This window comes from Fundulus heteroclitus, chromosome 5, assembly GCF_011125445.2.
Source record: "Fundulus heteroclitus isolate FHET01 chromosome 5, MU-UCD_Fhet_4.1, whole genome shotgun sequence".
Taxonomy (NCBI): Eukaryota; Metazoa; Chordata; class Actinopteri; order Cyprinodontiformes; family Fundulidae; genus Fundulus; species Fundulus heteroclitus.
This window is the reverse complement of record NC_046365.1, coordinates 4,456,309-4,481,262: the sequence shown is the minus strand read 5'-3', so window position 1 is coordinate 4,481,262 and position 24,954 is coordinate 4,456,309. Positions and strand designations below refer to the sequence as shown.

At 39.0% G+C, this 24,954-nt stretch overlaps 1 long non-coding RNA gene across 1 annotated transcript; it reads right to left on the bottom strand.

The window, feature by feature from the left end:
• Positions 1 to 4,332: 4,332 nt before the first annotated feature.
• Positions 4,333 to 6,229, bottom strand: LOC118563090. The gene is made up of 3 exons (XR_004931007.1): positions 6,133 to 6,229; positions 4,749 to 4,844; positions 4,333 to 4,417 (listed from the first exon to the last, which is right to left on the bottom strand). It is a non-coding gene; the product is annotated as an uncharacterized LOC118563090 (long non-coding RNA).
• Positions 6,230 to 24,954: the final 18,725 nt, after the last annotated feature.

Here is a 24,954-nt window from a genome sequence, read left to right as displayed (position 1 = left end):
GGACCGGGGGAAGTGGAGCGGAGGAGGAACTTAGCGCTTTCGGCTCTGATGGAGGTTGGTGACTAAGCGGCGGTGAGCTGAAGGAGCAAGGGGAGGTCCGAGCAGCGCCCGAGGTGGTCGAGGACAGCCGGTGGAATCTGGCGAGTCAGACTGACTGGTTTTCCTCTGAAGTCTGGCAAGACAAGTGCATAAGCGCCACGGCTGGATCAAGGCACGGGAAACCCGAGAGGACAAGAGGCACTGATTAGATGCGAGCATATGATCGTTTGACAGACAGTGGCCACACAAGCATACCACTGATGCTAACACTCAGGCATCCACCGGCTGTCTGAGCGCTGCTCTTATGCTCCAGCGCTGACTCGCAGAACGAGCCGCAGGTGTGCGCGCCCCGCCCACCAGTCAGCTGCAGTCACCTGTGGAGAGAGCAGAGGGGACAGCGCCAGCAGAGAACTGCATGGCGCTGTCTGCTAAGTTCTGACACATACAGACTAATAAAGAATAAACCTAGGATAGAAAGCAAGACAAAGACTAACGAACACAAGCTGACATAAAATAATAACAAAGACCAGATAACTTAAAACAGACTAAGCATAAATCCAAAACAATACAAAAACAGAAATAAATCCTTAGACAGAAAAGTTGACTAACTGAAAAAATAACCTAAACCACAACAGAACGTTACAGAGAAGGCCAGATAACTTAAAACAGACTAAGCATAAATCCAAAACAATACAAAAACAGAAATAAATCCTTAGACAGAAAAGTTGGCTAACTAAAAAAATAACCTAAACCACAACAGAACGTTACAAGATATTGTATGAAGCTACTGTCAGGGTGCAGTTTTGCCTGCTGCACCCTGAACATTTTCTGGCACCTTCCTCCTCCCATACACCCCAGTTTCCACTCTACTCACCTCTGATCATCTCCACCTGCCATCACCAATCAACCGGGACTCATTCCACCTGCCAAGCAGTAAACTTAAGGACTCCTCAGTCAGCTCATCCCTGCCGGTTCGTCTCTCTTCTCTTGTCATCCTTCCCTGCCTGGACTCCGCTCCAGGGCTCAACCTCCCGCTCGGATCCCGTTCCGAAGCTCATCCGCCAGCCCTGGGTTCCGCCCCAAGGCTCACCCACGGTCCTCCAGCTCCCTCCCGTCCGCCTGCTCCTGCCTTTACCATCCAGCTGCTCCATCCCGGTAAAGACTCTCTGGTTTTCATCCTCCACAACTCCTCTCTTTCAATAACACTGTCAAAACAAAGCTCTGTGTGTGGTTGTGTTCGGGTTCGTCAGAACAACTCATGACAGTTACAAGTTGCTGGAGCTGCTGAAAGCAGTCATTGGATAATCAGCAGATAACTCACTGACACTGTGGACATCACAGATGTGACACACATACCTAAACGGTCAGTTATCTCGGTGCAGTATGTACATGTGGATAAACCTTGGAGTGCCATTTCACAGTCTGACAGACAACTCCCTATGGGGACTCGTACCGCTGCTGCAGGGGCGTGTCCATGCTGAGGGAGATGACGCTGGAGGTGTTTTTTTGCCGACCCGAACAGACTGGAGTCTGTCTGTGAGGAAATCCAGCAGGCAGTTAAACAGGGTATGTTTCTAAGGGGGCTAGTTTGCTCACCAGGTGCTGGGGGATGATTGTGCTGAATGCTGAGGTGAAGTCCAGAAACAGCATAGATATGTATAGATATATTGTTCTTCTGCAGGTGTTCCAGCATGGACTGCAGATGAAATGGCGTCCTCTGTGGAGAAGTTGGAGCGGTAAGCAAACTGGAGTGGATCAAAAGAGAGGAAGAGTTTGTAGATGATGTGGTCCTTCACCGGCTTCATGAGGCACTTCATCATGATTGGAGTTAGTGCGTTGGAGCGATAATCGATCAGTGATGAAAGTGTAGAGTGTTTGGGCACTGGCATGATGGTTGCAATGTTGAAACAGGACAGAAAGACAACATGAGCCAGCAAGGTGTTAAATATGACCATTAGGAGGTGAGCCAGCTGGTATTTGGGATCTGGTATAAACAACAGTGATGATGGTAAATTACCCGGGCAGATAGCATGGTCTACATTTGCCAGTAAAAGACTCGGTGTCCAGAGAACAGTGGCTTAAGACCACCTTAGAAGTTGTCAGCTCCTCTATGCTAATGCCATAATCAGGGAAGGAAGAGTTTAGCTATGTCTCAGTTAGAATAGTAGCACAGCAGTCTTTCATATCACAATTTGTTTTTAAATTCAGCTTCAAGTAATCCACTTTTTCTCGAGGGAGCAGCTGTAGCAAGATGGATGGAAGCGGTGTTCTAGCTTTCAGCTTAGCCGTTAGGCCTACTACTACACGTAGTCCTAGGATAACTGGTCTCCCATTGTTACACTGAATGCTCAGTGTCAAACTAGGTATGAACATCTTATTTGGCGTTAAGTGTTCAATGTTCTCAGTAGCCATTGCAGCCTCAGCCGAGCAGGGTGCTGCCGTATATACCTAACAGGACAATTACAAACACAATTCAATTATCTGGTCTATTCATACAATAGTAGATTACTTTTCTAAATCAAGTAGAACTCCTCTGGAGGTGTTGAGGGCCATTTTCTCTCCAATTTCATTCTGTTGTGCGTTGAAGTGCACAGCTCTGAATTAAAACGGAGACCAAGCCTCCTATGAATAATGGCCTTGTTTTACATGGGGGTACATGTCAAAACCATTTAAGAAAGAACTGAGCGAAAGGCCAGTTACCTCCGATTTAAGCCTGTTTGCTGTTACCATGACCCGGACAACTGAGACTTTGCACAGGCGTGCAACTGTTAAGTAGGACAATTTAGATAATAAATATTATATAAGTAAAAGTCAAAATCATTCTGATAATGATTGCTGTTGCTCATTTTTCAGACCTCATCTTTCAGTATCTGGCAGTTATTTTACATTTGAGTGCACTATAACAATGTAGCAACAGTTTAAATGTAAAGAAAACAATGAAAGGACACTGATTTTTCAATATTTTATATTATTTAAAAAATGATTTCAACATGAATGCAATTTATCAATAGAAAAGAGAAATAATACTAACAATAATGATAATAATCCTACATACCCTGAGAGTATAAAAGGTAAAAAAGCCAAATAATAATGGAGGTAGTGGAACCGAGTAAATTCATCAAAATTCACTGACAATTGATAGTCTTTTTGTCAATCAAAGTAATAAAGTGAGGTCAAAAGTAACACACATAAAGCTGAAACCTACTTTTAGCAAAGTTTTCTTAGTAGCTTTTACGAGATTCAGTACTCATCCTGGTTTTGGATGAAATTGGTTACTCAATCAGGTTTGTTTTATCTCTTCTGGGAATTTTCTTCCTCAGTGAGATGTATTTGAAGTGGTTTCTGAGGTCTCTTTTAAAAAGCTTGCGTATGCACAAAACAGGGACTTAGAACACACAAGCAGTAATCTATACCACTTTTGTGTCTGCATCAATTCCTATTGTGGATTGTAATTCTTAAAAATGTGCTGTCCCTCACGTAAGCTCTGACCAATGGATGTGCTCCTTTTGGAGACGAGGGAAATTGGCGATGCAGATGGTAAAGTGGTGAAGAGCAGCCATAGTGCATCATGATTCCTCTCACATGTTTAATTTCACTCAATATCAGACTTTAATCATAGATCGACGTTATCATATGCATTAATAATCGCAGTATTAATCATGCTTCCTGCCCCGGTGAACCTATAACTATACATAAGGGCCTTTCAAATTAATAGTATATCCTGGTCTCAAAGTTGTTTGGGGGGGGGGGGGGATTTAACATAAAGCAATTTTAGTAATAAGTGGCCATTTGCTACAGCAGGGATGAATTGCATGCATACCTATCTTAAAATAAAAAGCTTTTCAAATCCCTGAATATGGTGTCATTTATGTAATATTTATACCTTCTCTCTTAATATATTGCTTTTATGCAGACATTATTTTGTAAAGCATATAGTTGGGTAAATAAATAAATCTGCTCCCATCACACTACAATATGGTGTGTGCTATGGACATTATGTTCAGGCATTTATTCTTGCATTTCAATTTCTGTAGAACTGAACGACGCACCTCCCGGATTATTGGAATTTATAATCTACTTTGCAATAATTACAAACATAGTTTCTCTGTACAGCTGTGCTTTTAAAGTTTTCTTATAAGCACATTTTGAGCAGACAGAAAGTGATGTGTAGAAATGCAATGGTTTCTAATGGGAACATTTCTTGTCATCGAAATTCAAAATGAATAAGTCAGTTTCATGGTGTGGGATTTTTATTGCAAGCACATTGAGTAACATTTTTTTTTTTGGTAGTTCCACAACATTAATGCAAATGTCTTGGTAAATGTCATCCTCTCTGTAGTTTAGACACTTCGTGCAGATTTTTCTCCATCATCTGGACCTGGAACAACAGTTAAAATATAATATTATTTGGCTAAAATGCAACAAGATGTTGTCAACTCTTGGACTTGTGATCTAAACACTTGTCAATACAATGCAATACACTGAATAGAAATTTGTTCTCAGGACATAGTAGCAATTGGAATAGAACACTACATTTTCATGGCAGTGTCTATAAAAATAAAAGAGATACTTTTAATCCTTATGTTACTGTTTTACTTTATTTGTCATCATTCCACTCTCTTTTGTGGCTTGTTTTCCCATCCAATAAACCACTAGAAAGAAACCCTGGTCTCAATGTCATTAGCTCATTAAGATTTAGATTGCCTTACCCTTCTGAAGAGGCAGAAGCATCAGAAGACTCAGAAGATGCAGCAGATGCAGAAGATCCTGAACTTAATTTGTTCTTCAGTTTTCCCCAATGTTCCCTGTCACAAAATAAAACAAGGCTTGTTGTTAGACTGATGATGATGTTTGCATATTGCAGATAGACTGGAGCCTTAAAAGAGGTAAAAAAAATAAGATTAAAAAAGGAAATGATCCAGTAATACATCTAATAGCTAAAGACAAGTCAGTGTAGATAATAAAGAATGTCTGGGTGTTTTTATAACTTGGACTGGTCTCTGGTCTCTACCACAGTTACATGGTACATTTAAAGCAGGGTTTGAGTTTTAAGATCCTGCATTAGGGTTGGATATTGTCAGAGGTTATAAAGGATTTTATGTGATCTGAGAAGTCTTGTGGAGCATTACCTGCAAGATTATCAGGGTGGAAGAATGTGAGGAAAGTTAGGAACTGAATTTTAGAAACAGTAATTGTGATCTCCATGTCATAGGTTTTTCTTTCTTATTTTGAGATTTATTACACATTTTAGAAGATAGTCAATCTCCAGAATTTGCTCATGTTCTGTATGAACCACACACAACTATCTTTTGACACCCAACATTTCATGCATTTAGGATTCACATAAGTCATTTGTCATGTCACAATTTCCAGTAATTACTAAAACAACACATTTCTCATTTTCATTTTCTTCTGCCATCCTTGTCTGCCTGTAATCCAGTTGTATCACCTGTTTGACATTTGTCTCCAGTTCTCCTAGTATCAGTTTCCTATCTGTTAGTTCTTCATTTATTCTCACATTCATTATGAGACTTCTGTCTTCCTGTCTGCACCAACTTCATGACTCAATGGAGTGTCTGAAGCCTTCTTCAAACGGTGCTTATACATGTCTTGGGGTTTAAAACACTTTTAAACTCAGATGGCAAACCGTGGTTGAAAAACAAGGTGTTCCACATTTTTGTTGTGAAATTTACATTTAAAGCTTCAAAGCATAATTTTTTTCACACACCGTAGAAGGTACCATACTGTACATGATCTCTCCTGTGACTTAGATAAGTCTAATTCTGGCTTCCCCTTCCATGACACCTTACTTCTCTTTGACAAACCAAGCTGTTGATATCAACAGGCATATTTCCCCAAACCAATAATTATCCAACAATGTCACTAATATATTTCATGTATAGGCAGAAATAAACAAAAGTCAAGTCTCAGTAATTAAAGCAAAATTCTGAAGAGAACGACAAGAACATTCAGACATTTATTTCCCTGAAGTTGTGACAATTTGTTTGAATTTTTATTAATTTTTTTACAAAGCTCTCCTGGATGACTCTAACAACGTACCATATTCTATTATTCCAAATAATTGGGACTTACTTGATCTTATCCATTATGCCTGGAGCCCTTTTCTCCCTTAACCTCTGATCCATACTTTCGGTTGGCACGAGAAGTGCAACCATCATAATCATCAAGAAGAGGCCAGTCATCTGTTAAATTAGAACATGCTTTAATGAAAGAAGGATTAAATAAGATTAATTACTATGAGAACTGCAGTTTGTATATTTCTTTGGATGTAGTGTGGTGCGTTTAGCCAAAAATTAAGACAAAAGGTTACTTTAAACAACAGAACAATGAACTATAGTGGCCCTTAGTTAACAATGACACTGTTAATATACATTTCACCATTGTGGGACAATGAAGGTATTGATATTTCTTTTTTCTTTGAAAAACTGTCAATATATCTAAGTAGCTGTATAGCTAAACAGAGACTGAAATGTTTTGGGATTTTTTATAAAGAGCTAAACGCTTTAAAGAGAAGGGCAGCTTACCTTCATTGTTGAAACTTAAATCAGTTCCTTTATTCCAAAAGGCTTAAAAAGAAGAAACCAAAGATCGTTAATTTTTAGAAAGTCTAATTCGTCATTAACACTCATATGTGCAAAAAAAAAAAAAAAAAAAAAAAACTTTAACAGGCTTAGTTAGCAGCATTTTGGTACAGATAACATTTTCTCTTTAGTTCAAACCAAAGTCAAGTTTGGACAAAACTAAAACAGCTCTTAAGATAGTTCTACATTTTGCCTTTTTTAAATGTGTCTTACCTGAAAGTGTAGTACTTCAGAAGGTAGCTTGTTTTCACAGCAGTCTGTTTCCAACAGTGAATCCAGTGAGCTGCCAACTGACCTTTTTATATAGAGATGGGTGCATGGCTCTTTTCCATCAAAAGTCACATGGACCTTATCTAAACATCCAAATTATGTCTTTTGAATTTATTCAAAGGAAGGTAACAGCAAGAGAAGATAAAGATGCGATCATTTATTAAAAATGTAATCTGAGGCAAATGCCCTAAAACATATCACTTCAAATTCCAAGACCCCACAACTTAAAATGTGAAGTCACGAAAATTTTACATTTTTGTACTTTTGTCTGTTTTGAACTATTAATACTGTTGTGAGGCGATGATAACCTAAAGCCTGTTGTTCAAAAGAAAGATGGGTCACTCAGTCAGTCTTGGTTTCAAAAGACAATTACTAATGGCCATAAAATGATTTTCCAAAAACATTGCATTAAAAATAACACAATTTTAAAGTACTGAGCGTTTTTCAACTATCTTAAACAGACAGAAGAGCAACTTTTTCAGCCGAAGTGTACCATGATCCTAAATAATAGAAAAAAGCTGACTCAGACTTCAGATCCGGGATGAGTTTTGCCCCAATACTCGGTTTCCTCTTAATGGCTCCCTTCAATAAATTCCTAATCAAATATTACAGACATTTAAATTAGTAATTGGTCAAAAGTTATTTTATTCATAGAAAAGTACAGTGATCAGTAGACGCAACTTTTAGTTGGTAAATACTCATACACAAATATCAGAATCAGAATCAACTTTATTCACCAAGTTTGTTAGTACAAACATGGAATTTGACTTCAGATTCCAATATGCAAATATGCATGATGGTCTTTATTATATTTGCCATGGTTGTTACAATAGACAGATGGCCTGCCTGAAATGTATGAAGCCATCTTTCTAAAGGCATCTATCTGTATGCTATGTTTTTATCTGGGTAGTTCACAGCCGTTTGAAGTATTCAAATAATTTCATGTAAAATGACTCCAAGGGGAAGCGATAGAAGATCTTGTCAGGGAAGGATACTACACTTACAGAAGGATTCCTTTGTCCAGTTTATGTAAATCAATGTAGCGGTAGATATCTTTTGAAGTTCAGGATAGTAGTAAAATTGCCTTACACTAACTGTAGTTTTCACCACCATTTATTCCTTATTATAGCTTTATCCTTTTCAGAGGTTTAGACGATGGTGGCTAAACAGCAGGACAAGTTCCCTCACAAACCAATTTATTGATCAGAGTATGATGTTGTGATGTCAATTAGGAAATCAGAATATAAAATTAAATCCATCAAATTCATATATACTTTATTGATCCCAAAGGGAAATTAAATGTTGTTGTAAATACTATTGATTCAAATTCTTCAAAGAGTTATTGTATATCGTGATGGCTGATGGCAGGAAAGCTCTCTTGTAGCGGTTTGTATTGCAGCAAATTTGACTGAAGGCACTCTGTTTTCCCAAGACAGTCTCAAAAAGAGGATGGTCAGGGGTGTCCATCATTTCTTGGTTTTATAAAGAATCCTTCTTTGCATCATCATCTCCAGAGGTTACACAGTCGTCCACAGAACAGAACGAGCTTTCTTTATCAGGTTGTTGAGCCTTTTTAGGTCCCTGGCTCTGATGCTGCTGCCCCAACAGAGAAGGTGACCCTTTCAACAACACTTTATAGAAGATATACAGCATCTTGCTGCAAACCTTGATGGATCTTAGGTTCCTCAAGAAGTACAGTCTGCTTTGTCCCTTCTTATAGACAGCTTCACTGTTGCGTCTCCAGTCCAGTCTGTTGTCCAGATGAACACTGAGGTATTTATATTCCTCAACCACCTCCACTTCTTCTCCCCTGATGGAAATAGGGTTTGATCTAATTCTGTTTCTCCTGAAATCTACAATCATCTCCTTTGTTTTGCTAGCATTCCAAGATGAGATGATTGTTTCCACACCATGCCACAAAGCGGTCCACCAGCTCCCTGTACTCAGCTTCTTATTCATCTCTGATGCACCCGACTACTGCAAAGTCGTCAGAGTATTTCTGCAGATGACAGGAACTCTTCTTGTGCTGGAAGTCTGAGGTGTAAAAAGTGAAAAAGGGTTGGTGAAAGAACAGTCCCCTGTGGTGCTCCTGTGCTGCTGACTACATGGTTAGACACCAAGTCCTTCAGTCTCACAAACTATGGTCTGTTTGTCAGGTAGTCATAAATCCAGGTGATTGTCGAGGCTTCCACCTGAGGAATGTGGAGTTTCTGACAAAGCAAATCAGGCTGCATTGTGTTAAATGCACTGGAGAAATCAAAGAACATGATCCTCACAGTGCTGCCTACTTTGTCCAGATGACAGTGGGTCTGTTGAAGAAGGTGTATAATGGCGTCTACAACTCCACGGCAATAAGCAAACTGCAGAGGGTCCTCATATGTGAAGGACCTTCATGATGTGGCATGTCAGGGCTACAGGTCTATAGTCATTACTGACTAAAGGGTGAGTTTTCTTTGGTACTGGAATAAGGCAGGATGTCTTCCTCAACAATGGAACCTTCTCTTGGTTCAGGCAGCCTTGTTCCTGTTCAGTCTCTCCAGCTGCCTCTTGACCTGACTTCTAGACACAGAAAAGTGGGAGGGGGCAGTGAGCAACAGCATCTCATGATTTGGTTGAAGGCAAACTTGTAGAAGCAGAAGAATCCATGACTGAGGTGGAAGATGGGACATCTGAGGTTTGACAGGAAAGTGTGTCAGAGGAGGGTGTGTTGTCTGTATGGCTGGGGACAGGAGAGGCGGATGATGAGCTTTTTCCTAAACTGAATCTATTGAATGTGTTCAGCTCACTGGCTCTATCCAGACTTCCATCTATACAATCCTCCTTTTGCTTGAAGCCTGTGAGCTTCTTCATCTCTGACCACACATTTCTCATATTGTTCCTCTGCAGTTTATTCTGCAGCTAAAAATGCTGCAGCCCTAGCACATTGCAGTGTCATCCTCACAGTTGTTGTTGTTTTTAGCATGGTGTTATGATGGTTCTCAAGATATCTTTGCATGGTTTTAGTGTTAGTGTTAGTCGCATTATATGGTAGTATTTGTTTGCACTGCTTGCATATAATTAGTGTCTTGTCTGTCCCTGTTGCCATTTATTGTTTTCACTAGAAACCCAAACTGCTGCCAAACTAATTATTTTAAAGTAAGTGAGGCATATTCCATTCCTACCGACGAATCCATGCTGACCCCAACCAGTTACAATCGCGACATAGTATTCACCTCAATCAGAAATATTGTGACTTTTTAGTATCATCAGATCTCGTCGTACAGGATCTCGTTACGCCCCTAATATACATATATCTCCATTGTTGTGCCGCTATTTCTTGGCTAAGGTTACAGTTCTAACATGATCCTTTTCTCGCTCAATTGTCAAATTTTGTGTGCAAAAAAGTTAGAAGAAAATCTATATGTTACAATGTAATTCACAAATTAGCATATCAATTATGCCAGTGATGAGGATCCATTTTACCCCATTTCTGTTGTCTTCGACCTCAGAAACTGTATCTTAGAATTGTTGAATGCTCACGCTGTGCCTACTCAGGACAACCTCCTGAACTCTGGTTTTCAGTATGTTTTGCTTCTAGCCCTACATCAAAGGTTTCAGAGCCCCACCCGTTTCAAGATGTATTACTTTTTGTTGTTTTTTCACTTCATCCACATTTTTTGGTTTAGATTTCTTTTGTTTGTTTTCTAATAATTTCTGATTACTTTATGTTAGTCAAGTGTTGCCATATTCAGCACAGTCACTGTTCAATCAATCAAAGTTTATTTATATAGCACTTATCAACAGTCCATATGGTGCACAAACTGCTTTACAAGCTAAAATACAAACAAAAAGATGCTGAGACAAAATAGATAAAATATAAAAATCTATAGGAAAATAACAGGATAAAAAGAGATAGAATCAAAAAAGTACATAACAGCACAATTTCAAACAATTTTAAGAGCTATATAGAAAATAAAACCTCAAAATAAATAAAAGTTGTCCACAGTAGAACAGCTTGGAGTGAAAGGCCTGCTCAGTGATAGATCGTACCTCTGGTGGTAAAGCGTTCCACAACCTAGGAGCAAAAACAGCAAAAGAATGATCACCCATCTTTTGCACCTGTTTGCATTGTGGTCATTTGTGTATATTCATATTATCTAATTTCTTAGGCTGAGTATTTTAGTTGTGTCTTAGTTGTGTTCTCCACACATTTTGGTTTATTATCTTATGTCAGTGCCTTTTTCCTTTTGAGTTGTAGATCATCTTGTGTCTAGTTAAGCTCTCTATGTTATTCGTGTTAATTGTTCTCCTTCCCTCACTCTGTCTGTTTGCTCTCCTCCACAGCAGTTCAGCATTTTCTCCTGATTATGTCATTCTCCACTCTTTTCTCTGTTCTTGATCTGCTTCTTGATTTTCTTTGCTCACCACTGGGTCCTTCTATTACGCAGCCCTGGTTTCTAGTCCTTGTCTCCTTCCTGCAAGTTTGGTCGGTTCTGTTATTAAATACGGCTTCATTGTACCGCATGGCTCCCAGAATCCTGTCTGTAACTTGCTCTGGTTCACAAAAAGAAACAACGGTTACCCAGAACAGCTGTGGGATACAATGAGAAAACTGTCAGAAATGTGAACCTGAAATAGTGGAAATTGGAAAGATGTTTTTCAATATGTGGAAAATTTATTTTCCAAATCTGAAATGTTTTGTGTTCTGGCTGAGTGTATAGAAATACTTCAAACTCTTGAATTTTATTCTCTTGACAGAATTATTATTAATGAAGAGGCTATTGGGAAACCATTTAAACACACAGATTCAAAAATCTGCTGTGCTTGTCCTCGGAAGAACATTGCTGATGAGTTAGCACCAGAATGTCAACCAATATTCTGTTGATTTGTACTTTGCTCCCTTTCTATGGAAATCACTACATGTTAAACCAATATACAAAATCTAGAGTCCCAAAGGATCAAAGGAATTTGGTACCATAGTAATGTCGTCTGTGTTAGAGAATGGGCTATAAAAGATTTTACATCATCATATTGACGGTACAATTCAAGAAAAACTTGATCCTTATCAATTTGCTTATAAGCAGGGGCAAAGAACAGAGGATGGTGTTGACACCCCGGTCTGTATCACTACAAAGCACTTAAACACTCTTTCTGGCTTTTTTTGTCTGCATTTAACTCAGCGCCTGTGAATATTTTAGTAAAAACAAATGTTTGAAAAGGGATTTAATAAATTCTTGTAATTCAATGATATGCCCTCTTTCCTGACAAACAGAGTCCAGATGGTCACAGTTAACAAAAACCCATCATCTGTTGTTACATTCAGCACCAGGGCAGCACAGGAATGTGAGTTTTGTCATGGTTTTCAAACCTCTAACCCACAGGCAAAATTCTCCCAGGAGACAGAGGTAAAGTATAACAAGTTAATCGCATCCAGCTAACATCTTCAGAAACAGGACTGAACTGGAGAGAGGATTCAGAGGTGCATGAATTGTTTTAGAATAAATCTTGAGATCCCAATGGATCTATGCATCTAGTTTGATGGAGGCATTTAGTCAGGAAGGACCGAATGTATCACGGACATTGATTTAGAGTGGCGTTTGAGCCAGGGCTACAGGTGTTGGAGCAGTTTGGGGGCCAGGGAGTGCTGGAGGGCAGACAGGTGGTTCAGAGTGTTTGTCCAAAGAGAACTTATGGTCTGTCAGCCATGGAGGTTCTCTTGATCTGGTAAAATACTTTGTATCCAGAGAGTAATGTACCCAGGTAGGAGCCAGGAAACTCTGAGGTAAGGTTGCTTAAAAATGAACAAGGAGACGCAAGGAATCAAAATAGCACAACATTGCTCAGAGGGTTGGAGCTACAACAGAGGATAACAATCAGGCGTCAAATGACTGACAGTCAGCTCCTCTCATACAGACTCTGATCATCCTAACAGAGGACAGGTGTGCTGGTGTATCCAGCTTGTCCCAGCTCCACAGCACCCTCCTGTGGCCACCCACTCCTCAACAGCAAAATACACAACAACATAATCAACAACTCAACTCAAGAAAAGGCTCCTAAAATCAGTACAACAAAGATGGAAGAAATACTTTTTGGGTCACCGTCTGATTGTCATAAAGTTCCCATTACCATCCATGACAAAGAAAATCAGTCAGGTGCTGTTCTACGAATTTCTAGGAGTCATGAATAACCATCTGCTGTCTTGCAAAAAAACACATTTAACGTACTGGTCTGTAAAAAGACAAAACAAAGCATATATTTCCTTTGACGTCTGATGTCTTTTGGAACAAGCAAAGAAGTTCTTCTGTTGTTTTATTCTGCATTGATGATGAGTGTTATAATACCATGTGGTATAAAAATCTGTCCGTTGCTGAAAAGTCTAAACTGCTTCATCAAATAAAAAATTTGCTCTATGATTGACTTCAATTGCCAGTCAAGAAACCTTATGCCAAAATAACTTGATGAGATTAGCTAGTAACATCGCCTCTAATCCTGACCCCACTCTGGATCACAAATACAGATTCATCCTTCAACACCGTGATACTTTGGATTTGTTATACAAGGACAACCAGTAGGAAATTATGCTTAGATATATGTATAGAGCCTTCCATAGTTGTTACTGGACCCCAAGCCTGGTATTGCTGCTAGATCCTGGGCCAGGCCTGGCGTAGTGCTGCTGCTGGAGCCTGAGCCTTGGCTGCTGCTGCTTTGGTGTCTCCATTCACAATGTGATGAGTTGAAGTCAGTATGTCCATATTTGCATGAAACAAGGCCAGTTTTCACATCTTCTGAAACTAATCAAGAAATATTTCATTTTCTAAACCTTTACTGTATAAGTATTTGAGGTACCTTAGATCGTGAAAAACTGTGAAATCAATTTTGCCACCTCATGCTAGCTTGCGGGTGGACAGAGAGATACACGGGGTGTGGGGGGGGGGGGGGGGGGGGGAGTCTAGTTGTGCAACTCTTTCTCCACTTCTGCTTCTAGCAAACTTACGAGGAAGTTAGGACAGGGCTAAAGTATGTGGTCATATCTACAGGCATGTGTGACTGACTCCAAGCCTTGTATGGATTGGTCAGCTGTCCAGGTTAGATCTTTTACTCTGTGGTTGGAACAACCTTCGGTAAAACCTTCAGAGGCCCTGAGCCAAGTAAAGCTGCTAAACATGAAGATGTATTTGGGAACCAACAGTGGAGCAAGAACCAGGCAAAAGTTCTGAATAAAGTTGCATTTGATATAAAACAGAAAGAGAATAACAGTATTTTACAGACGTATTTAATGTCAGAAGTACTGTTTCTATATTTTAGCCTGTTGCAATGATCAGCGGCTCCATAGAAAGCTTGCTGACAACTTGAGTTAAAAAAAATTCTGTACTCTTCTTTCACCATTTCTATCTAGAATGTATAAAGAAGCACAAGTAGATGGAACATTACCTCCAACAATAACAAAAGCAACAATTACAGTGATACGCAAGAAAGGTGAAGCATGTAGGTTCATATCAGCCCATTTCACTTTTAAATATAGATGGAAAATTATATGCTAAAAGTCTTGCTAATAAACTATCACCATTAATGAATAAATTGATCAAATGGTCATGATCAAGCTGGCTTCATACCAAACTGGAGCTCAGTGTCAAATCTTCATCGACTGTTTGATATTTTATATACAGACAACGATCCACAACGATCTCTGCATCCTTACACTCGATGCAGAAAAGGCGTTCAATCAGATCAAATGGGACTACCTGTTTGCAGTACTTAAACGATTCAAGCTTAATGATCAGTTCATACATTGGGTGAAACTTTCATACACCAACCCTACTGCTCATATGCACACTAATAACAGCCACACTCGTTTGTTAAGAGGAACTCATCAAGCGTGCCCATTATCCGCTCTCATTTTCACATTGGCCAATGGAACCACTCACACAAAGTATTCGTCTAGTTCCTAAAATACATGGTTATAAAACTGAGCATACAATAAAAAAAATCTCCTTATATGATATCCTTTCATTCTGTACAAATCCAAAATGTTCTATTCCTGCAGTTCTTGAAAAAATGTATTTATTTAGCCAATTTTTTGGCTATCATTAATTGGGGTAAAAGTATAATAATGCCGGTTCATTCCATTCCTAAATCAATGCTGAACCAATTCCCCTACAAAGGTTTTACTGACAAATTTACATATTTAGGTATAGAAGTTACAAGACAATTTTCATCCTTCATACAATCAAATTTTCCACCTCTACTAGACGAACTAAAAATTTGATTAGGAAATCACACTTTCACTTTAAATCAAGCCCTCTCTCTTTGCTAAATGCAAGGAATCCATCTTTTATTCCCTCTAATATAGATTATTCCGTTACAGAATGGAAGGCCCAAGGAATACACTGCCTCTGTGACTTATATATTGATGGCACGTTTGCCTCCTTTATACGATTACGAAGAAAGTATAGGTTAAACAGCAATTTTTTTCAAATATACCTACAGCTCAGGGACTATACATGAAAACACCTAACATCCTTTGAAATAGAACAAATGTCCACAATTGACGACTGTTTAAATAACTACCCAAATAAGAAACAATTTATTTCATATATATATATATATATATATATATATATATATATATATATATATATATATATATATATATATATATATATATATATATGTATGTATGTATGTATGTATAACGGATTATTAAAAATCTCCCCCACTCCTTGAACACATTTAAAGACAGCTGGGAGAAAGATATGGGCATTCAGATCCCCATAAACATCTGGCATGAATCCCTTGAAACTAACCACTCTTGCTCTAATAATGCAAGACACTATCTGATCCAGTTTAAAATTCTACATAGGCTCAATTACTCAAAAGCAAAAATCCGTACTGTCTTCTCTGGTGCGTCATCAACTTGTGATAAATGTCAGTTCTCTGACAAATGCTTTATCAACACTTTACCATGCATTTGTTTCATGTCCCAAACTGTCAGCCTTTTGGTCTGAGGTGTTCAAAATTATATCATGGAATATGAAATCTATTTTACTACCTGACCCATTCCTGATTATCTTTGGGAAATCAGGTGGAATTTAGGTTCCTTAGCAGGTTAGGTGCTTAGCAAAAGAAATGGCATTCACCTGCAGTACAAAGCAGCTAAATACCCTAAAGTTTCCCAGAAAAGTTTTTTTTTCTTGTGACATACTGTATATAGGTACAGATTTAAGCATGCTTACAATGTGAGGTTTTGCTATATTCAGATCAGAGGATATTGTGGCTTGACTTTGGCTTTTACGTATCAGCACTTCCTTGAGGTAATTATTCTGTTTATAACCTTGCCACACCTGGTTTACTGTAAATAACGCATCAGGTAACATCCTAGTCTTTAAGTGCCAATATCGGTGCAGATCCACAGCTTCACTGTTGGTTGAAAATCTGCTGGACACTTGTGTTCACACAGTGGATTAAAAATAAAAACTTCCCTGTTAAAATGTCAGCTTTTTGAGACAAAAATGAGAACACAATAAATCCTTTCAAAAACGTTATATCTTTAATAAGACATATAATGTACTGTGCTTATCTGTTTAGCTGTTTGTCTACTAGATGAAGCCACAAATGGAGTTAGTACTTTACTTTTCTCTCACCTAGAAAGTATTCCTGGATCAGTGCTTCTGTGCTCTTTTTGAAGGTATGAATGCTTCTTTAAAGCTTCTTTAAAGTTTCTTTGCTGTCTCCATTTTATGACGCTCCTTCTGAGCTGTCTGCTGAGGAAAATGTTTCTGCCTCCAAAGTCCTTCTCTTCATGAAGATTTTGAAGTAAAGCCTTCAGGAGGAGATGACAAAGCCAGTACCAGCAGCTGGATTAGAAGTTGGAGAACATCTCATAAGGCAGCTACGGGGAAACTTCATATTTTACAGTCCATGAGCATCGTATCCTTAGCTACCCTCCTCAACCCTAGATGCAAAGGTTTTTTCAGCCCGACTAAAGCCACCAAAGCACTGACCTCAGACTGTGCCACCATAATGCTGTCTAAACAGAGCTTGAAGGAAATCTCCCAGGCTTCCACCTCTCCTGATATCACTGGAGGTAATTTATTATTTTTCATTTTGCGATCAGTTATTTCTACTGGAACGCTTGCTAGGTAGTAAACTGTGGCACTGTTTGAATATAACTGTAATGGAGGCAAGAAAAAGGCAAAATGTAACCACAGACCCGCAGACAGTTGAAGTCCAGCGCCACCTTTCAGAGCCCAGTTAGCAGAAAGTCCACTGGAGTATTGGGAGAGGCAAAAACTACTGTAGCCAATTTACACATCCATGTACTTGCATTTTTGTGCACAGCAACATCTTCAGTGCCCTGTGAACGGATGTTTTCAAGGCCGGAGAAGTAGCGTAAAAAAAAAGGATTGATTAAAACCATAAACTACTGAAAAACTCTTATTTCTGAATAAAATCCCCTGTTTTTCACATCATTGTCCAAGTTGCACTAGCATATCCAGTGCTCTCCTACAAGATCCACAAGCACTCCCACTGTCTGTCTGCTTAATCCCATCCTAGTTCACTAAAGTGACAGAAAAACATGCACAGCCTGCCATATAAGATTGTGCTTTTCTTAGAAAAATTACACACAAAACATGTTATACACATGTGAAAATTATAGGGGAAATTAATGGTTATTGCTTATTAATGACAATTTCCAAGGGCCCTAAAAGCTAAAAATACAGGCAAGTGTCACAGATTATATTGCTGACTGTGATTATGCACTCGGCCAGTAGGTGGTTTCATGGGCAAATGAAGCTTCCAGAAATGAACCCTTTGCTGCAGCAATTGACTCAAATGGGTTCAAGGCCTCATCTCACCGTCACTGATGTCAGGTTTGGGTCAGGACCAGAGAACAGATGAGAGCAGAGAGGCCGCATTTTGAATAATAATTAGTTATTTAATTAATTTAGTTAATTAATTAATAAATAAACAAAGCATACAGAATGACAAGGCAATAGGAGCATGGCATATATATATATATATATATATATATATATATATATATATATATATATATATATATATATATACACACACATTAGCGGCAGTGACCCTCACACCTTCAAGTCATCCCCATGATCAGCAGCTGGAGCCATATAAGGATGGAGCCTACCTGCTCGGCGTCAGATTGATGTTGAACCCCAGTGGCAACACTTTCAGGGCCATTTTTGTCTAGTTAGATTAAGCCAAGTTTGACCTTCCTCTAACCTGCCTGTTCTTCTTCTTTGTCCAGTTTGTCTGCTTACCTCTGCTTACCTAAACCTCTCCCCTCACCTGCTGCCTTGGACTCCCCGTTAACGACCTCCTGCCTGCCTGACACCTGATTACGAGGATAGCCACAAACACGGACTGACCCCACGGACCTGACCCCCGCCTGCCTGACCGAGAAACGCCTAATAAACTCAATTTAACTTTGCCAACCACTCAGTCTGAGTCCATTCGTGCCTGTAGTGTGGCATATATACATATATATACATATATATATATATATATATATATATATATATATATATATATATATATATATATATATATATATATATATATATATATGTGTGTGTGTGTGTGTGAGTGTGGGAGGAGACAGAAGGACCAGCAGGTGGAGTAAATTACACAGGGGAGAGGAGTAAAAAACACTGGAAGGTTGAACACTGACAGTAAGTTGGTGATGTAATTTGGTGTTAAATCACTCAGAGATTTATAGACTAGGAAGTATTTTAAAGTGTATTCTCTGAGATACAGGGAGCCAGTGTAAGGACTTTAGAACTGGGGTGATGTGCTCTACTTTCTTAGTCTTAGTGAGGACGCAGGCAGCAGCGTTCTGGATCAGCAGCAGCTGTCTGATAAACTTTTTCAGCAGACCTGTGAAAACACTGTTGCAGTAATTTATTTGACTGAAGATAAAGGCATGGATTATGTTTTTTCAAGATCCTGAGGAGACATGTCTGTCTATCTGGGATAGAGGGAGCATGTAGACATTGAATAGGAGGGGACCCAAGATGTATGTGATTTTTGTCGTCTCTGATGTAAAGTTACCTACTGATACAAAAAAGTCCCTGTCCTTTAAGTAGGATTTAAACTAGCTGAGTGCTGTACCACAAAGGCCGACCCATTTTCCAGGCACTCTAACAGAATGGAGTGATCGGCAGTATAAAATGCTGCAGTGAGGTCCAATAATACCAGAGCTGTGGTTCTTCCACAGTCTGTATTTATATGGATGACATTAAACACCTTGATAAGGGCGGTCTCTGTACTGTGATGAGCACGGAAACCTGACTGGAAGGCACCAAAGCTGCTGGTTATAGTTAAGAAGGTACTTAATTGTAGAAACACAACTTTTTCAATCTTACTGATAAATTCAATAAAATTTTATTAATATAGCTTCAATTCACAACTCATGTCATCTCAAGGAACTTTTCAAAGTCAAATTCAATCAGATTATACAGATTGGTCAAAAAGTTTCCTCTCTAAGGAAACCCAGCAGGTTGCATCAAGTCTCTCCAAGCAGCATTTACTCCTCCTGAAAGAGCGTAGAGCCACAGGGACAGTTGTCTGCATTGTTGATGGCTTTGCAGCAATCCCTAAAGGGGAGGTTTGGGATGGGCCTGTAGTTCTGCAGTAGTTGCTTGTCTAAATTGTTGTTTTTCAAAAAAAAAACAACAAAAGGAAAGGAAAAGCATCTGTCACTGTAACTACACAGGTCTTTTGTCAATGAGGTCTGAAACTGTGAACTGAAACTTTTCTACTAGTTTATCTACTGAGTTGCAGGACAACTCTTCTGGAAGTAGAAGAGTAAGGCTGGTTAAAGGTTTCAGTGGCAACGTCCTTAAAGATGTGTTTTCTAACTATGTCTCTTTGGCTGACTGAGACATTGGAAAGGATGCTTTCAAGGGTAACAGAAAAGTGGTCAGATAGGGCAACACCAGTTACACTGACCTTGGAAATGTTAGGAGTCTAAAATATGTCCCTGTTTGTGTGTTGTCTGTTTAAAATGTTGAGTTGAACCAAAATTTCTAAATGTGTCACATAGTTCCTTTGCATCTCTGTCTTCAGAGTTGTCAACATGAATGTGTAAATCTCCCACAATAATCAATAACAGTCGTAATCAACACATATTGGGATAGGAGGTAATTAAAACCATTTTAAAAACTGATTTGGACTTAGGAGGCCTGTAAACATTCGAGAACATAGTTCATAACGGGTTCTTAACCTGGACAGCCAAATATTCAAAACAGTCGAGTTTTCCTATAAACACCTTTAGACACTTAAGGGAATCACTAAACAATGTTGCCACTCCTCCACCTTTCCTTTACTGTCTGCTCTCACACAAAAGATTATAGTTTGGAGGCATCGACTCTATCAGGAGAGGTGCCTCATTAAATTCATGTAACCATGTTTCTGTTAAAAAACGTAACATTAAGATTATGGTTAGTAGTGAAGTCATTGATTAAAAATGATTTTCTTTACAGAGATCTAGTCTTTAATAAAGCCAGTTTATATGACTTAGTGGTTGATATTATCTTTTTGGCAGGTTGTATCTCACAATTTATGACTTTTAGGTATGATTGTTTATTACCGTTTGTTATCCTGTAAGCCTTGTTCTGTCATGTATCATCATAGAGATTTTATAGCTAAGTACCATCCTGGGCCTAAGATTTTCCTGGAAGTTATTATTTCTGATAGAGTTACCACTGAGGCCCAGTGTGTATCACAGTGAAGGGATTTGAAGGTCCTCAGACACGTTCATCGTCCTTGATATGTGGGGGAGAAACATTAGGAGGTTGGAGGCTCTGTGGCTTTTAGATGTTTGTTTAGTAGCAACACCTGAGCTATGGGGTGTTGTGTGGAGAAGATGTAAGATTTAGTTGCATCCAGGAGCGTAGCTATGGGTGGGCCTGACTGGGCCTAGGCCTACCCACTTTGTGTTAAGACGCAGCCAATCAAGTGGCTTTGCTTTGAATTTTTTTTTTTTTTTTTTTAGGGCTGTCATCTTAAAGTCATCATGAAAATAATCACAAAATAAAATGAGTTGAATAAAATTGAATTTATGCTTGCCCCAAACATGAAAACAGCGAGCTTCATGTTCCGGCTCTCAGTAAACCATCGGCACAGAGAAAGCCATTTGCCTTAGAGCTGAGGGACTGTAATAAGCTGAATGCATGGAGATGCTGGAAACATCACATGTTGTTGAGAAAGCGTCAGCATGTGAAGGTGGTGCTGGATATTGTCATGATGTGTGTCCAACAGGACTTTCCTCTTAGGGGGCACCGAGAAACAGAAGAGCGCTGAAATCTTTTCTGGGGTAGGAGAGCTGTGGGGCTGCTGCGTTACCTTTACGCTTTAATTCAGGTGCACTTACTCAATTTAGTCACACGGTAAAATCGCAGCGTACTTTTTAAGGTCTTGTAACATTGGGAGCTTCAGCACAGACCCCTCATTCCTCTTCCTTCATCTTTAAAAAGAAAACTTTACAGTCTGGTTTTATGCATTTCCCCCTCAATGTTTATCCCTCACACACAGCGCAAAACTCAAAAGAAGAATTGTTTCTGCTCCCCTCACCGCCTCAACCTGGTATCATTGAACATAAAGTATGCTGGAACCTGACAATCAGTTCCCCTATAGCCTAATGTTTGCTTAAAGCCATCTAGGCTGGGTAGAAATGTGAGGCGCAGTGAAGCACAGAGCCTAAACGGCTGCAGCTACACTTATAGAATTTAGGGTATTGATACATAAATAATTGTATTATTTCCTATAGGCTTAAGACTATTGCTAGAGGGGTTAAAGGTAAAGCAGGAGTCCATGCTTCACCCGCTTCGCTTGGAGCTCAGAGATGAAACATCTGTTAGGACTCGGAGAACAACTTCAAACTCAGCCTACGGCATGCGTAGTTATCCATGCACTTACTGCGCAAATACAGAGGAAATGATGTCTGGTCAGGGTGGAGGTTGAGATGACAAACCTGTCGCTGTGAAAGGTGTCGACAAAACTGTAACAATCTACAAGAGCAGGAGCAGAACAGAGGAAAACTCATGTGTAAAGACACAGTGTGACAACCGCCGCATGCTTTAGTTCCACAGCACTTGAAGCATGCGGCCCACCCTGTTTTCCCCTTTTTAAATATTAACTGAAATATTATGTTTAATAAAAGAAAAGAAAATATATACTCAAATATATCCATTTGTACCTAAACTCTGGCAGCTTATTGAGTATTTTGGGCAAAAAGTGAAGAATGAAAGAGAATTGGGTCTGAAATTTTACAGACAGGAGGAAAAATCCACTAAACTCCAGAAAAACGGACCTGAGAAGTTTTAATTATCAGTTTATCTTCTCATTATCTTCATACGTTGTGTTATAATTGATAGGTCATGGTCAGGTGATGAAAGAAGTAACAAAAAAAGGGGGAAAACAACTTTTGAGTGAATGAATGAGCTGAAAAACATATCTCCAGTATATAAAAACAAAACATTTAGCATATACATATCTATAATAAAACAAAACAATACCTTTCCATAAGATCACAATAAAACTGTCATCTTGAAAAATATAATGAAAATCATAATAACAAATATAGGCGTAGTTTGAAACTCTTTGTGAAGAAATGTATAGTCTACAAACAATCTTCAAGTTTGTGATGAAACAAACTTCAAGATTTATTTTTGTTTAAAGTTTACATGAGATCAAAAATAAATTTTATCTAACATGTTTGTCTTAAGAATGCATTCTGACCAAGACTGAAGAGAAATCAAACTTAAATTTAAATTACTTTACGAACATATCCTCTTTCTGATGGAGGAATATAGAACCTGGGGAGAGGATCTCATTTGTGACACATTGAGTGAGAAATGGTGCAGAATGTTCTGTTATGTGCAGATGAAAACTACACGGCCATAATATGAACATGGAACTATTTGGAGGCAGGCCTAAGTCTCCAGTCTTTGAGGAACCTAACAACGCTTATGCATCTGACTAGAAGAAATTGTTGTTGTTTTTTTAATTGTTTTTCCCAGTTTTGGATGTTTTCTTTTAACTAAAAAGGATTTAGATCTTTTAACCAATTTCCTTATTCTGGACAAATGAAGAAAACGGCAACATGCAGAATACAACCAGTATTAACCAGAAATAGCTGCGGGTTCTTTTGCGTACTGTTGGGCTCTGGGTCACCTCTCAGGCCTGCTTCTGTCTTGTCTTATAATTATTTAAGGGAGAAATGTCCAGTTTTAGAAATATTATCACTGTTGGTCAGTATTTTATCTTTTTACCATTGAGTGTCTTTACTGGGCTAAGGTACACATGTAATGAAGTGGATTTTGTTTCAGTTTCTGACTCATACCTTTGTATAATGAGATCACTTCATCCTTTGGAACCTTTCTGTAAGCACTGACTTCACAACCCGAATGAGGAAATGTTGAGAAAATCCTTCATGGACAGCTGAGACATATTGGTCAGTCAGATTCTCTAACTGATGGAAGACTTCAGATGACTGAAAGTTTTAAAGAAACCAAGAGATGCTCCAGCTAGTTATCCAACCAGGCTGTTGCTGTTTTTGTTTTTACATTTTTCCCTCATTACATTATTAGGTTTGTTTGTTTTTTACTTGAATTGTACAGGATATTTGTACCATTAAAGGTGAAAATGAGTCTGAAATGATTAAGCATTGCCTAATTTTAAGCATTAGCAAATCCTGGCATTTCAGCAGTGGAGAGTAGACTTTTAATATCCACTGGACAGAAATCCACACCACCATTCTGCTCCAGTGAGGTCTTCACAGGCAGTCTATACGAGTCTGATTTGTGTAGGTTTGATTAATTCTGTGCAGAAAGGTTTACAAGGTAAGCAGCTTTACTGTAAACAAAAGGTTGCTCTTAATTTGACGTTTTAAACTATTAGATGTTTGACAAATGTGGGTTTAGGGTCAATCCCAACAAAAGTGAACTAAACTGAGTCTTCACTATAGACGTTCTAGGCTATTTGTCGTAGGTCTTGGTTGTTAACCATCAAGTTTATGAAGATCATAACGCTCATATTGGGAATGCTGAAATAGTTTGTGTTTATATCAGACGTGAAAAACTGTCAGAAGAAAGCACAGATTAAAACAAGATGAATGTAGGAACGAGCCTATCGTATCTCTGAAACATAAAACATGCATAGCAGCTACGAGCTGTTTTCAGTCAGACCACAGATCATAAACTCTGTTTAGGGGAAACGAAACTCTGCGCTCCTTGACCTTTGATGCTATCCAACATCACTGTAACATTTTACAGCCAGTAATAAAAGATGACTACATGGAAGGAGGGTGGTGGGGGGGGGGGGGGGGGGGGAGTGCACATCAGCCAAAGCACCTGAGATTCAGCTGAGCGGCTCAGTGTCAGTTGTCGGTGGCGGAAAACACAACTGCACCAACATGGATGGCCTCGCTTTGAGACGGATATGCGTCGCTCTCGTTGTTTCTGTGTGGGTAGATGTCGTTGCTGGAAGTGCAATAGGTGAGTACAGATGGAACGTGTCCGGAACCAGATAAACAATGTGTCTACAGTCTTTTTACAGTTCTGTAAACAGGAAACCAGAGGGCCACAGTGACACAGAGACAGTCTGGTAAAAAATAGTTGGCCCCCATTATCTAAACGTTTTGTAAGGGCCTAATGTTAACTTTCAGGTTAAAGTCTCCACTGTCAGAGAGCTCGCTGAAGTGTTTTGTAAATTTTCTTGTCCAGAACGGGAGGAAAAGTCTTTCGTTTGCACGCCTCAGCTCTGTGGAAGTCGCTCCTTATCTGTTAAGTACAGGGTCCAAAATACACGCCCGCCACTTCTTCTGCTGATTCTGTGTCTTCCGTATTATCCCAAAAAGTTTAATATTTCATTTTCATCTGGTTTAGCCCCCTCTTCATCTTACCATGTCGTTGTGTAATCCAAACCTTAGAGGACCACATCAGGTTCCTAACAAGGAATAGCTGACAAATAGTCAAATTATAAGATAGGAAATCTGTACTTCTTCTGATCCTAAAACATTGTGAAATATTTCAAAATA